General features: G+C 40.2%; 1 long non-coding RNA gene across 1 annotated transcript; it reads left to right on the forward strand.

Moving 5' to 3' along the window:
- The first annotated feature begins 5,491 nt into the window (after positions 1 to 5,491).
- LOC130166693 (uncharacterized) lies at positions 5,492 to 9,039 on the forward strand. Its single transcript, XR_008827191.1, has 2 exons — positions 5,492 to 5,724; positions 8,540 to 9,039. It is a non-coding gene; the product is annotated as an uncharacterized LOC130166693 (long non-coding RNA).
- The last annotated feature ends 7,722 nt before the right edge of the window (positions 9,040 to 16,761 follow it).

Consider the following 16,761-nt stretch of genomic DNA (forward strand, 5'->3'; position numbering starts at 1 on the left):
TCTTTCTGGTCTTGTCTGGTTCTGAAATGCCGCAATTCATCACACCAGGCTTTTCTACATACATAATCTTCAATGTGTTAATAGCTAAGCTCCTTCAGAACAAAAACTGGTCTTTTTTTCTTTTTCATTCCCAAGCAACAGATGATGCTGCGATTAAAAAATGGTAACTGAAGGCTACAGAGCCCTTTTAAGATATCTTGACAAATGGTATATTACATATTCGGTGTCCTTGAGTGCCAAGAAAGGCGCCTTTAAATAAAATGTATTATTATTATTATTATATCCATGTTCATCCATTCACATACAGCTGAAAATTTTGTATCACTGAGCAAAAGGTTACTGATGATGCAGGAAAGAGAAATAACAACCATTATGCTTACAAGTCCTGAAAGAAATCAAGACTGTCCTAACAAGAAAATGAGCAGCATGTGACTTCAATGTTACATATATATTCAGATGCGTGAAATGACTTGTGTTTCCATGACAATTTTCCAAGTGTCTTTTGCAGCGGTGTGAATTAGGACTCTTACCTGAAGGTGGAAGTAGAAGTAGCTCTAAAGCTCTTACCTTTTCTTTTGGTCACAGGGTCCATGGTCACAACCCTTCCCTCACCTTAACCGAGTAGACCCTGTAGCAAAAAACACTCACCATGACATGTCTTTATTATTGGTATTATATTTAATGGACAGCTGTGTAATCCACATTTATTGACTATCAGCTTTAGGAAACATTTATTATGCTGTTTCATCAATTAATCAATTTTATTAGGTTTAAGGATTTGAATGATACTAATATGATTTCCATGATTGTATTTTTCCTTTCTGGCATTATTAGCCAGTAGGTTTATGTTGTTTCATTTAATGTTTTATGGTCATGGTGAGCCTTCCCATGACCAGATGTGTGATTTTTGTAAGTAAACTCCAGATTAGACAGGTTTGTTTAAAAGTTCTATAGAAAATTACTTTCTTCTCTAGTTGAATCAAAAGGAGAACCCGTGTACCGCCTCTGAAATGTGTACCAACCCCAAGGGGATAAAACTGTTGGGATTGCTTTGCATTTTCCCATTTACACTTATTTTCCCTTTAGTTGTTTTTATCCACATACAACATGTTCATGTTGTGTGGTTCAAGTAAATTTGTCTACACGTGCATTCTTTTATGTTACAAGCGCAGTCAATAACAACTGAAGCAAAACAGCATAAGTTCCTCAGAATATTTTTCTTCTTTAACTTCTTAATTATTGTTATTACAGTTTGATTTTGAATATTTTTGACAGTTTTTGAGCCATCTGGCCAAAACCAATCTCCTCCAAAGTTATCTAGCAAAAGTTAAGTACTGTAATTTTATCTCCCATCAACCTGCAAGAAACACAAGCAGACGACCCGACAGCCGACAGAGAGGCCTACAGAGAAACAGCGGTTCCAATGGAAAAAGCCTGCTGGCAGATTAAGAGAACTGGTGGAGCCAGTTGCCTGGTGGCCACATGTCATCTACAAAGTTGCTAGAATCCGTCGTAAAGAAGTTCCCGGCTTCCAACGCCAACTAATATGAGTTCCAAAGGAAAATGTCCAGCTACACCAAAACTTACAGGAGGCGAGATTTTATAATTCTGCTCATGACTGGGTTGATGTACAGATAAAATATTATTTTAATCATCAAATTTAACTCCTAGACATCTTAGTATCATTGGGATTCTCTCCCACCATTGCCCAATTCATTACACAGTTCATTTTGTCAGCTATTGATTAAACCTGTTCTTTTCCTCCATTTTTCATCTTGGTGATTATCAGACATTGCATTTACCCTGAATCAGTTAAAAGGAATAAATGTCTTTATTTAAACTCAGCCATTGTCCTTTTGTGTTTTGTCGTGGAAATTTTCTGCTTTTGGTGAAAAATGAAATAGAGACTTCCGTCGGCCGACAAGGTTTTATTTTCTTTGCAAAGAAAAGGTCAATCAACGTGCGAGCGGTTCAAAATGAAAAAAGACCCCGAGCATGGGGAAACTTGAACATTTATACCTGAGGGAAAGGCCCACCCCTGTTGTGTGTTTCACATCCTTTGTCTGTTGTGGGGTTGGCGTCTTACCTTTTGTCTCTCGCAGGTATTGGCACCGACCCCCTTGAAGTGTGAAGTTAAGAGGTCTAGCCAACACAATTTAAAATACAAAAGGGTTTGAATATTGATGAAAAAGTGAGAGGTTGGGTGTCTCAGGTAGTTGAAATGCAAAGGAATTGAATTTACAAGTCTGGTATCTTGGTGAGAAGGTAGGAGGTTGGGTATCTTACAAAGAAGTTGAAATTACAGTTACAGTTTCTTTTAAGTAGAGACTGGAGATCCATTGTCATAGCATCTGATATTAGACTGATTGGATTTATCAGTTCTTCCTTTAAAGCTGGAGTAGGTAATCTGTTTCAGAAACACTTTGTGATCTTTCTTTAAATTCTCTAATATCCCGACAGCAATCAACAAATAAAATGCTCTGACAACGGGGTTATGAAGGTGCAATTGCTGAGGTGGTGTTGGTCAGAAAAAAAAAAAGAGAAATAATTTGCTACTATAGATACCTGCTCATCTACACCTGCTCTCCCTCTCCCACAACCTCCTCAGCCTCACCCTCGCCCCTGAGCCCGACCTCTGTGATATGAGGTGAAATCAGAGCCTGCAATGCTCTCATCATGGAAGCTCCAACATGCAAACCAACGTAATATGTGTGTCTGATAGTAAAAGACAAAACGTCAGTGTAGCGAGGTAAGTGCTACAGTTTTTTCATAGACATGCCACTGAAAATTCAAGGTCAAGGTTCAAAAGAAACATTAGCTGTACTAGTAGTGTAGCTAACTTTGTCGATGGTTCTTGCTTTGCCTGATAGACAACCTTACTGCAGCTAGCGGGGATAAGTTATCGCATTTAACTGTATTTCCAGCAAAAAATTTCCAAACATACTAGCTTGACAGCATTGAGCACGAGTAACAGTCATGTTGGTTGTTTACCTTTATTATGGTAATCTTATGTTTTCTTACAGAGTAACTCTGTATTGGGATATCACAACGACAATCACCGCTACGTTCCTCTCCGCTCTCTCTCTCTCTCTCTTGTCCACTCAAGGAGTGTGTGTTCGAGTGTTTAAAGTGGGAAGTGGTGACTTGTCCACTTGGCTTATTCATTTTAAAGTGTGACCTGTTTGCGCTACAACCCCACCAAACCTTTACTATTGTCGAGTCAAATCAGAAAACAGTTGTAACATTTTTCATCATGGTTTTTTAAGTGTCGCAAGGCACTGACAAACAGTGTTGTCCCGGGGATGGATTAGACTGTTGACTGATTAGAAAATGTTTCTTTGTGTCAATTTGGTGAGTCTTATTTCTTCAAAACAGAGAACCAGCGGGTTTTAAGTTAGCAGCTCATAACTGAACCAAATCCAGATTAATTGAGAAATCAGGGTAAAAGCTAAAGTCTGAGCAAACAGCCAGAAGCTCTCAGTCACTTTCTCTCTGCACCAACTATCTACATAGCTAAACAGAGAAAGGCAGGCTAATGTGATATATATTCTCACCTCCCACTCAGATCCAATCCAATATGTGTACTTTAAGGCTGAGCAACAATCTGAACATATTTAAGCAATAAGCCACTCAACAACGTGCTGTACAGTGATTCAAGAGGACACGCTATTGTTGAGCACATGGAATAAAACTGCAAAAGCTAGGCCTTGAATTGCAAAAAGTTTGTAAAACACCATTGTTTCACTTTCATTGTTTTTTTATTTTTACATGAAATGTTAACATTTTTGAAACCTTCTATGGCATCTGCACATATGGCAACTATGGTATGAGTAAGTTTAGGGAAAGATTGTTGTAATGACAAGACAAAGGCATGTTGAAGGTTAGGTAACACTTGGATAAGGTAGATAAAAAGGCAAATGTTCATTGCAAATCTGTGACAGGACACAAACCTTGACCTCCATACTGTTTCAATCCGCTGCCCTGCATAAAGGGCACACTGTTTCCTGCAGGAGCTCTAAAGGCTGCCAATGGATGCAAATTGTGAGGGAGAGAATTGTCCAATATTAATGGATTGTTTGGGAGAGCAGGCTGGTATTTCCATGTAGAACTAATTGTTCTGATATATACAAAATATACATATTTAAATTTTTTTTTTTAAAACTCACAAATTTCCATACTGTCCCTGCCTTTAGACTGCATCTCTGACTTTATGTATTCGGTTCTATGCAAGTGAAATGTAACTTGTTTATTACATGTCACCCCTTCTGCATAGACAAATACAGAAAAAACATCTACACACACAGTTGGCCACTGACAGATCGTAGTGACAGACACACACTCGCCTCTTTGTCAACAATCAATGCACTAAATTAAACAATTACGCAATATTAGATGCCTTGTGCAGGGAGATAGGAGAGATGAGAACACACACAAACCCACAGACAATTAAGATTTCTATATAGCAACATACCCAACATTTTCCAATTCTTACTCTCTCCCTCTCCACACACACACACACACACACACACACACACACACACACAGACACACACACACACACACAAACACACAAACACACACACATCCTTAACACAGTATTTGGTATATGTAAGACAGGAGGTGATGTAACTACCAGGAGAGACTACAACCCATCACAGTTGCACACCTTTATTTAAGCTTCAGACTACACACACACACACACACACACACACACACACACACACATATATATGAAATACCATGCAGATGTACACACAGACACACACAGACCTACACGTTTTTGCTTCCCCTCTCTTTCAGGCTCACACACACTCTAATGGTCTAGTTTCAAACTGCTGAATTAAGGACTTTGATGATTTACAGTCTCTTTGTGTTTTCTGAGAGACAGCTGTGGGAAAGCAGACAGTCATCATTCTTGACACCACCAGAGCTGGACAAAGTACACAACTTCATTACTTGAGTAAAGTTATAGATACTTGTGGTCAAATATTACGCCTATACATCTAAAAGTTGTTCAGCCAAATTTTTACTTGAGTTAACGTACTTGCTTTTAAAAATACTTAAGTACTTAAAACTACATTTTTTAAGACAACACATTGTTGTAATGTTCCATAGTGAATTTACAGAACCTGCTTCAAAGCCTATAGAAACTGCCATAAAAACACAATTGAATCACCAAAAGGTAGTACAGTAGAAGTATAGTACGCAAGTAAATGTACTTTGTTAAGGTCCACCACACACACACACACACGCACGCACGCGCACGCACGCACGCACGCACGCACGCACGCGCGGCGGCACAGAAATATTCCCGCTCTTCCCTTTCAGTCTGACAGTCCCAGCCTGTTTAGAGAGAGAGAAATAAGATCAGACTTATTTTTAACCTCGCTGATGTCAAACAAGGCTGCCCTAATTTGACTTCACACCCTCCACATGATCTCAGAAAGTGAGAAGACAGCCTTTATCTGATACAGGGATTGCAGGGGTTTTGAGAATACTTTCAATGGGATCTAACAAGCATCTTGAAGATACAAGACCCACTTGATCCATGTGTCAAAAACTTCTTAGAGGATGTGAATGATTACAATTTTTATCTGCTCAGGTTTAAAGAAGTGCAAAAGACAGAGTTGAAGGTGGCAGAGCATTTTTCAATGGTGAAAGTGGGTATAGAAAACTAGTGAAAGCTATTTCTCACTATGGGCAATCTTAAGGATGACCTACGGGGTAAGTGTATCAGATATGTTTGCTCTGACTGTTTTCTCATGTACAGAGACATGTGGAGAAATACACTGTATGCTTTATATATTATAAATTCCAAAAAAATCTAACACTGAGATTATTTAAATTGCAAGTAAAGCAGTGCAGCGTTATTCTCCTGGGACATTCATTATCTGCAGAGTATATACAGTAAATGCAGCACAGTCATTTATTTTATTCCAATTTGTAAGGCTGTGAAAGTAAACATAAAACATCAGTTTTTAGACCTGGACATAAATTCCGTACTGATTTAGGCGACCATTTCATTTATTTTACTCTAGAAACACAAATTTATGTGTGCTTTCTTTAAATACTCAGATCATTAAAGAAGAGTGAGATTCAAATGGTGAGATCATGGCGCCTCCATGACTGCCAGGAAGGCTCGAGATCTGCTGTGAAAGTTTCCATGAAGCATGTTGTTTCTGTTAGACCTCGTCCCTCTGGGTGTGTTTGTGTGAGCCTTTGTGTTATTATACAAGACCAACTTGAGGTAGTGACCTCAAAAGAGAGCTCTTTGGGGGGGAATGACAGCATTACGGTTGGTCCTGTCTTTGAAAATGAGCTCTTACAGGTTGGGTCTGGTGTGTCCCAAAGAATAGCATTGTGTTATTGTAAGGTTTGGATGGTGGTGAACCCTTACAACCAGGATGAAAGCCAGAAGGATTGGGGTGCAAGCGTGATGGAGTACAGAATCAGTCACACAGGGATGGATTTCAGAGCTCTGAGTTTGGTTTACTGGTGACCATAGGCAAATTACACAAAACAAAAAAGTCCAACAGCTCTTACATATATGTAGCCGAATGGCTTGACAACAGAAGCAGTCTGGCTGGTGTAGCAGGTCGCAGTGGACAGCAGCAGCGACGCTGACATTCAACCTGACCCCCCTTCTCTGACACACTACCCTGCTTTCCCACCTGGCATAAGTACCCCTAGTCTCTACCAAAACCTTACATAGTGAGGGGACTCTAAACACTAGCACCATACATTTAGCATACCTGTTTACAATTTAACCATACTGATGTTTACATACCCAAGATACACCGACTTTTGGCCTAACACCGATTAAATAAAATACATAATAAACTAAAGAGATACCAAACAAAAGCCAAACTTAACAAAAACCCCTCTACCCACTCCCCTCTCTCTTTCCTGCCCACTTGGTACAGCCTGATAAGGTAATTGACACCTGCTGAGTCTGGTGGCTGCATTCCCATGTGTGCACTCCATGAAAACACGCCCCCTGGAAGTAGACCTCAAAGAGAGAGTGGTTAGTAGGGGTTCCCAAAATAAAAGCACAACATAACAAAAATGAAATTCCTGTATTAGCCAATGTGTATTGTTTTTTCACCTAGGTGAGGGGGATGCTTGCCAGCTCCCTCACAGTTATTCAAACAGAGATTTTATTCTGTCGGTTTGGTTTGTTTGGACGGATGGGATCGATGTTATTCAAATAGAGGCACCATGTCAACATACTGAGAAGCCTGAAAAATGCAAATTTCAATCAATTTTGGAATTTAAAGTGAAAAAAACTGCCACACCAACAGGAAATAAAATGCAAGATGAGAAGGTTGCCATGTGTTAACTGCTTGTGCTGATTGTCTGCTTAACATTGCTCTGTATTAAAGAGACTGTCCTCCTTTAAAAAACAAGCCCATAGGTCTGTTTGTGCAGCAGGTTATTATCACCAATAGTTGTTGTTAGGTAACATAGGTAACATATAATGGTGGTAATAATTATGACAGGAGCAAAGAGAAAAGTGCAGTGATGTAGCATAAAGAGAAACACTGTCCATGACAGGAGAACATTGGGGTGGATGGATGGGTTAAAAAAACACAGGAATATGACACGGAAGAGGGGTGTTCGATTCCCATGTGAAACCAGCAGTTTATGTTGTTTCTTTTCTCCGTGATCGTTCCACAAAGTTAACCGTGTTGTTATTGTTGTTACCATGACAACAAAGACTGTCAAATGTTGAGGAAGCACTTGCTTTAACCCAAATCACATAATTTTCCTAAAGTAGTTCTGGAGCCTAAACCTAACAGAGTAGTTTTTATGCCCAAAACTAACCAAGCCATGACCGTTATTATAGTAACCATGGTGACAAAGGTAGGTACACCGCTTTTGGTACAGTCCGTTTATTCATCATTGTAATCGTGACATCTGAGGTCTAGAACGCATGCCGCCATAGGGGCGCTATTTCAGGAGACACTCCTGGGTCATATCAGAGGGTTGAAAGAAATGACCTTTATGGTTGTTCAACTTGGAGGACATGTTGGTATTAAATGTTTGCATTGCACATGTCAATCTTTGCCTGTCTCCTGCTTCACTTCTTTTAACTTTTTATTCTCTCTTTAGTAGCTTTATGTTTTCTTGATTTTCCTCTGTTCTGATTTTACATGTTATTTGTTCTGCAGTTGTTTTAATGGCGAATCAAACATCTGACTAACGGACATCACCTTTGGCTAAAACTGGCACATTTACAGTGATGTTGATTAATATGCTAGTACACGTTTGTTAGTTTGTTCATGACTGCCACAATCACCTGAGAAAGGCCCGGGGATGTTTGTCATGCTTTGTTAAAGTCATTAAAGCTGATGATGCCCATAAAATACGTCTTTAATACCTCTTAGTTAGTTTAGTTCCTTGAAATATGGTTGCTTGAAAATGAACAAACCAAATCTAAAAATTCAGCAAGCTAAAGACATGATTTCATCCCATCATGTTGCAACATGGCAGCCATCTTCTTTTATTTTTCCCTTTTTCACGTGTTCGTCTTTGACAGAGGGCAGCCAGCAGCGACCAGCCCTCTCAGCCTTTCAAATGACACTCTGCTGTGTAACCCTGGAGGTGGCAGGGCCATCAAAGACTGTGATGGATGATGGGAAGGAGTTCTCAGTGATGGATCTGGATCAGGATATGTTGTGATAGATTGTACTGGGCCGCTGACACAGAAATCCCATTCCCTGACACACACACACACACACACACACACACACACATGCATACATGGATATACACATCCTCAGACATTGAGGATGACAGAATCAACACATTGTCTCATCTCTCTCTCCGCCTCATCTTCCATCTTTCAAGTGTGTCTGTAAGAGAAAGAAAGGTAGAAGTGTGTGCGTGTGTCACTACACATACGTGCACAAATGAATGACTTACATGTGTGTTCGAGTGTCTCCTGTGTCCAATCTCACGCCATTGGGTTGTAACATCAGTTCCCACTTTGGGGAACACAACTGTCAGCTTCACAATAAAAGCCCCCTTCTGCCTTTATGATTTGTTTGGATACCACCTGAGCCTGTTATATAAGACTCTCCTGGCGTTCTTTCTTTTCAGCCTCTGTCTTTTCAGTCCCACCCGCAGGTATTTCTGAAGGAGGTTCCTCAAACAAAGAACAATGCTGAATGTAGAGGGAATAACCGCATCACAAAGAATTTGTTTCTTTAAGCAAAAGACAATAGAAAAAGGGAAATGAATGTAAAAAAAAAAGAAAAAATAAACTTTGGTGGAGGTTTAGTTGATCTGTCTTGTCATCTACATTGAGGACGAGTGGAATAACCCAAGGGTAAACTCTACCTCTAAGGAAAGATGAATTAAACACACCTGCGTTCATCTTTAAAAATCAGCAAAACATGTTTCAAGCTTAGCTTTCTGTATATGTTAATGATTTTTCATACTTATAGTATGAATGTTCTGAATGTTCATTTTAAAGGATCTGGCTGACAAGTTTCTACATTTTTGTGGTTGTTAATGATTCCCAAGCAAACAGCAGAACCAAATCTTACTTGTATTGTCCATGTAGCCGAAGCCTGATACAACATGTTCCTCTGTGCTACTGACTGCAACTACAAGTACTTTGCATCATAGCTGGGATTTTCAAGGTGGCCGACACTGGACTCCAAATTTTTCTCCACGAATTTGTATCCTAACTCACTGTCAGGTTGTCAGTGCCGTCTCAGCTCCCTGCAAAGTTGGTTAAATGAAATACTGTGAGCCGAGATTAGATGAAACATTAATGATCCCATTGGGCAAAGAACATTATATCGGCAAGAACTCAGCAAATGGGAGTACTGAAGTTAATGCAACAAGTTATTACAGAAACGGAATATATCTATTATCAATAAAGATTAATTGTCTTTGTTAACAGATTTAAAGGCCAACATGGATGTACATGCTTACAATTTGCAGCATATATGCAGGGTCTTGAAAATGTGCTCAGGTGATATACATATGGGGGAGCATATGGATAGAAATGTGCCCATCTGTAAGACCTTCCTCTTTAGTGGTTATCTGAAAAAAGTTTTTTCACCCGGGAAACATGCCTGTGGATCCCAGAAGAAAATACTGTGCAATACACCAAAGTTACTGTATAATCCAAACCATGGGCCATGGAAAAAAATCTTTTCCCGTCATTGCATGACTCACACGGTTCCAAAATGTCGCTACTAGGTCCCAAAAGGTATGAACTTTCTCAGAAATCTCTGGTGCACTGCTTCTTCGAGTGTTAGCGTTTCAAAAGATGAGCAATACAGATGTAGAAGCAGCTGTCAGAGCACATGCAGGTTTGCAAAGGACTTCTCAAAGAATGAACTTAACCTTGGTCTTACAAATCAAAAGGCAATCACAAGTAAAATTATATAATACAATAATATAAGGCAGTGAATGCCAACACAAGGAAAGAAAGCAACAGAGACAAATTTGCATGTTACACTGCTAAGCACAAAAAATGGAGGGGGCCTACAGTGAGCCAAGTCAAAGAGTGATTCTCAATTTGCATTAAAGGTGTAATGTGTAAGATCTGGCCAGAATCTTAGTTTAACCTCCATCTATTGTATTTCAGAGATATCTACTGAAATTATCATGCTAACCAACTAGCTGCGTACCACTTTATGACACTAGATGCTGTGTGAGTCAGTGTAGCGTCTAGTCTGCCCTCAGCCCCACAAAGAAGAAGAGCTTCCTCCAGAGCTTGAAGTTACACTACAGCTCCCGGCTAAAAACAAAACAAAAAAAAGGGGCCAACTAGCATCACAGAAACTCAGAGATGGCTGAAGCGCCTAGAAAGTGATCTTTATCTCCATCCCCAAGGACCGCTCTGACAAAAACCCCGTTCAATGGCAAAGAAGCAAAACACGGGTGAATCCTGGTGTGTTTTTTCACCGCTGGAGACAGCTCAGGGTAAAGAGATGCGTTTTGAAGCCGAGCTGCAACTGTTCTTTTAGTTCTCTCATGCTGCTGTAGCCTGACACCCATGTGTCATGCAGTATCCCCTTGCCTTCATATTTTTATAAGTAAATAAAAACATACTGTTTGTATTACAAGTACTCATTATTAGTTTCAGTGCTATCAACAATAAATGCACAAATGAATTATAAATTTGAAATAAATAAACATGGGGAAAACACCAATATGATTAACTGGACAGGGGCAAAGAGGTGAAATGCTGCCCCCTATGAAGGTGGAGCAAAAGCATGATCTTACACATTGCACCTTTAAAGTGGAACCTGACATGGAGATCACAGGTTTCCTGACACTTTTGGTGGGGAATCATCACTTTGTTGGAATCCTGGCTCCACCATGTTTATGGGCCTCACTCAACCTTAGCCACACTTAGCCTTGCAAGTGGAATACTCTGAAAACTTCTAGATGATGACGGCCCCGCTCACATATTCAATTTAAAACAAATCTTGGCAGCTCATCTTCCTCTAGCTTATGTTTTCGTATTTCACACACACAAACTTGCAGCTCCCTTGAGCTGTTTTGATGTACTGCCAATGTTGGTCTGAGTGTATCCTTGGAGTTCAAGTGGCATTGAGATATTGGTTGCTTGTGCAATAATTAACCAACTCAAGTTGTATTGATTGTTTGAAGACTTGTCTGACCAAGAATGATATTTCGTTGGAGAGGACTGCAGTCAGTCAATGTGATCAGGACTGCCAGTAAATGTTTTGCCAAGTAGAGAAGCCACCGTGTCATTCTTTTCTTTCTTTCCTGTACCACTGTAATGGGCCTTTCAGACAGGATGTGGTCTGCGCTGCGCACTGTTCAGGGGAGTCACGGAGGACAGAGCAAACATAGGTGGAGTTTTTCTAAACTTCTAGTAGGACGTGTCACTATGAAGCAGAAAGCTCTGTGTTTACTATTGTTGCCAGCAGCAAAGATGAATCTTTCCAGTGCTAGGAGACAAGTGTTAGCAATGGCCCCGCTAATAACAAAATGAAAGGGAGCAGCAAAGAAGAGGCTGTAGGTGATCTCAGGCACAGAGAGCAGGCTGGGGAATGTGCTCTGATTCCACAGTCACTGGTTTCAGGTCTACTTTCTGTTTGCCTTCCGTGTCTGGCTGGCTACAGCGCGCAAGCTCACAGGGCAGCGTGCTGTGAATTCATTCTGCTGCACTGCAAGTCATTGAAAATAGTGGTGCTTGTTGCCGCATTCTGTTGGATCACAAAAGACTACTTTGTGGATCTGCAGGAGGTAGCAGTTTAAATTAGTAAGGCCTTAAGTCATGTCTGTGGCTGAATCTCAGATAGGGCACTTTTTTTTAAGATAAACACAAAGCTTGTGCTACAGAAAATGGACCAGACTCAGTGAATAGCTCCCTAAGCTTAACATGTCCTATGATAACTATTAATTTAGCTATACAGACTAATGAGCAGTGATAACTAACATGTCTTTGGGGTCATCATGTGGGAACCTCCTTTCACCAGTGTTTCGTCTAGTTGGTCCCACGACACCTCCAGGAGGCTAGACAGTGATCACTGGCGTCCCAGAGTCACTCCCCTAATGCCAGCCATCACTGCTCCTCACACCAAGACTATTTTCTTTATCTTGCCTATGCTACCACAAACAACATCATCATCAACTCTGACAAAACACACTAACAGATTAAGCAGATTCAGCAAACAAACTCCCCTAAACAGTTGGAGAAAGTGGCGGCCATTTTGAATGAGGGAGGTAGAGTCAAGGAGAGATGCCTTTTTGAGCTAAACTTTCCCCCGCCGGATTAGGCTGTGCTCTACCCCCCCCTACTCCCCCACTCTCCAAGACATCAAACTTAACAAACAAACAAACAATCAAACTCACCTAAACAGGCAAAGACACACTACAAACCAATTCAATACAAGCAAACAATACAGGCCACCTCACCTGGACTAACCGCATGGTCTCAAAGAGGCTCACACAGGCCACACCCCCACTTAAAAACACTTCCTCTTCCTGGATTTCTTCCTTGCTTCTCCTAGGAGTCTGTCTATCCTAAGTGCTCCCCCTGCTGGGCCCCCAGCTACCATTACTCCTTCTCATCCAAATCCACTGACTGGATCTTGCTGCCTCATCTGACATGTCCTTTACAATTTTCCTCACACTCTGTCCACTTGCTCCTAACTCCCTTACTAAAGAGACAACAGACCTTGCTACAAATCCTCTACATCCTACATCCTACTAATTCTAAGTAATTCCTACTTAGAATTACTCCACCCAATGATCCCTCAGTGGCAAAGAGTGTGAGATTCATGGTCACGCAGTAAGTGGGAGGGATTGTAAAGATTTGAGGTGCACCCATTCACTTCCACCTACCATCATTTTTAACAATGGATGGAAAAAACTTGTTCTATTTAAGCAATAACCTCACAGAACCAGCTAGTTTTAATAGTAAGTCAGGTTCTGTAGTCACAAACAGGCCCTAATGTTCATACTCAAGGAAAACCAAAGGGCACAAAACAATGAAGGTTTCAGTGTCAGGCATTGCAATTAGTGTCAAGAAATACAAGAAAAGGAGATTAGTGTCCTCAGCCATAGCACATATTAATATCTGCTCACTGTGTTATGCTAAATTTTTTCAAATAAACCAAGGGCAAAGATAAAATCCATTTAATCACATCACTGTGACAAAACTCTTTGGCTTTCAGAATAAAAATGATGCCCATGGAGCCTTTGTCTGCTCTTTCAGTTGAGGAATACATAGAGACGGTTTTTATCTTCAGTGCCTTTAAATGCTGGTCATGATCCATGGACAAGAAGTCTGCAGGAATTTCTGTCAGCATTTATCATACACATTTAATACACTCTCACTGTGTTTGTATATTCATGTGCCAGAATGTTTGTGTCTGTCCTTGTGTGTACGTGTCCTTGTGTCTCTTCTTTTGCAAATACAGGGTGAAATTTGCTTTTTGTGTGTCTGTGTTTACTCCAGTGCAAACAGGCAGTGTGTGTTTGTTTTCTTATCTACAGTGTGTGTGTGTGGTTGTGTGCGCGCGCGCGTCGCTGCGTGTGTGTGTGTGTGTACGCGCGTGCGTGTGTGTGTGCATGTGTCTGTGTGTGTGCGCGTGTGTGCGTGTGTGTGTGTGTGTGTGTGTGTGTGTGTGTGTGTGTGTGAGTGTGTGCGTGCGTGTGTGTGTGAACAAGGTAGTAATTAAACCCAAATCCATTACATTACAGTGGAGAGGTTTTCAGGGGGATTCATGTCTACAAAGGAACCGCTTACACCTCCTCCTCCAATCGTTTTTAATTTGACGGATATGTTTATCCATTTTTGTGATAAATTGCAAGCAATACATCCCTGGTGCTCACACAAATGAAAACTGTAATTAAAATTGACGCAGGGGGTTTTGGCTATTCATGAAGGCATCATTGAGCATTTTGTTTCTCGTACATACCTAATTCATAGTTGAGAGAACACATAGTTGTCCAGCACTTGTCACAGGTGAGATTCATTACAAAAAAAATGTCTTAATCCTGTTTATTTAACATTCATGCAAAAATCTAACAGATTATAACAGTTATTACAGAGATAAGAGGAGAGGAGAGGAGACTGTGCTCTCACAGTCCTTTAAATAGGTTGCAACAGCCATGTAGAGCAGTACACTAAATGATGAGTAAGCCAAGAATTCCAAATAATAATGAGCATTAACATTAACATGCAAGAAAATGAATACAGCAGAAGACACTGTATCGCCTATGGAGAGATTATTCATTTAAGGCGACAAAAATGTAACTGCCTGATATCAACACAATAAGTGAGTAACAAATAGAACAGTTTTGCAAAGATGTTTTCACTTTGAATGGAAGGTTGAAAGTATAACTCAATGTGCCATTTCTGAAATCAATTCTCACCTTTTCTTAAGTTGTCTGACTTGAGAACTTAAAAGTTGCAGAGTTATGTGAGGACAGACAGTGAAAAACCCAGACGTGGTCAGGTACTTTGCAGGGTCTTGACTCCAGCCAGAACAGAGAATCCTTCACTTTCCTCCCCTCTGAATGAGTATTGTGGTGCTCAATGCAAGGACCAATGTACAAACGCCGTCTGAAAATTGTCTACATGGCACCTGTCAGTTTTGTTCCTTCAGTGTGACTTTGATAGGTTTCCTTTCACAGTTGTGGGTCTGAGCCACTGAGAGACAGACAGGAAACAAGGAAAACAGTGAGGGGCATGAAATGCATCGCAGGTCCCTGGCTAGAACTGAACAGGAGACGCTGCAGTTACTGTACAAGGTGATACTGTACAACTGTGCATGCACTACTCATCTATCAGGGCATCCAAGATGATCTATTTTAACCAAAAGTATTATGTATCATTATTTGCAATATTTGTGCAAATAATTTCATGTGGATATAATTTTCTTTTCTTAGCTTAGATTTTTTTTAATAGTAACACTAAAAGTAACCATCATAATCATAATAAATGTCATGTATGTAACACTTTTACACAAAGTATCTTTCCAACTACTCTTCTCCATGTTACTTATGGATGGAACAGTATACTGCTTTTTATTGCACTTTACCATCTGCATATATAAGCAGGAATGTTACAGGTGTAGGAATTTATTTGTAACATTGAAGTTCACTGCCGTAATCCATCTCTAAAACCGCTGTCATCCATCTTATTTACATTACGATGCAATGTCTCTCTCAGAAAATCATGTGGAAAAGAGAAAACTAAAGTCCCAAGGTAAAAATGCACCTCTAACTTCGAGCATTGTTGAAAATATTTGTGTTTTCTAGTGTACATCATTGAAATAACCATTCATCTGTATTATTGCTGTAATCTATCCATGTTATGTCTGCCTGTGGTACTATGAGAACAACATGCCAGATGCTCTCTCGCTCGCTCTGTGTGTTCAATACACAAATGTAAACCTTAAATGAACAAAAAGAAAAAAGAGAAAGTCCATAAAGAAACCATTTGTAGAACACAGGCAAATTTCAAACCTTAATTTGCAGTGGCAGCAGGAAATGTGGAAGGGTTGACACCAACTCTTGCTGTGCTGAGATTAATTATTGTTATTTTTCTTCAAGGGGACAAAGCAACCAGGCAAGTCAAGGCTCATTTCAATTCAAACACAGACTTCTATAATATCAGCACTGACTGAGGGGTCCACACAATGCACAAGTCAAGATGATGAAAAGAAATGCTTGTGCATGTAAAGGATGATGTGAGAAACGCCTCTGGCCTCAGAGACGTCTGCTTGCCATGTGACTATTATACACTGATGGCAGCTTGATGACAGCTTGAAAGATGTTGTACATCTGTATGTACACTCTTGTTGGCCTTTAGTTGTACAGGCTGCTGCTGTTGGTGTATCCGGAGGGTATTGCAGGTGAAAGGGCAGCATTTTGTTTTGCATTGGAAATCTGCTGCTGAACACATGCTTGCATTTCAAAGCTGGTGAGGTCATGTGATGACAAAAAGAAAGAAAGAAAGAAAGAAAGAAAGAAAGAAAGAAAACAAAGAATGAGGTAGGAGGCAGATGAAGAGTGAAAGCAGGTAAGGAAGTAGCACTGAAGTTCACAGACACACTAACACTTGTGCAAAATATAGCAAAATGACAAATTTCAGATATGAGTATCCTATGTGTCATTGTGATGTCACATAATTGTGAAATAAAGGCAATCATTTTGTGAGTTTGTGAAAACTATTTGCTTTAATAGCAAAATTTGAGGCTGAATGAACTTTGTTGCTGTTCTCAACTCCAATTTGTCAACCCAGGTCAAACAACA

This window comes from Seriola aureovittata, chromosome 3, assembly GCF_021018895.1.
Source record: "Seriola aureovittata isolate HTS-2021-v1 ecotype China chromosome 3, ASM2101889v1, whole genome shotgun sequence".
NCBI classification, from domain to species: Eukaryota; Metazoa; Chordata; class Actinopteri; order Carangiformes; family Carangidae; genus Seriola; species Seriola aureovittata.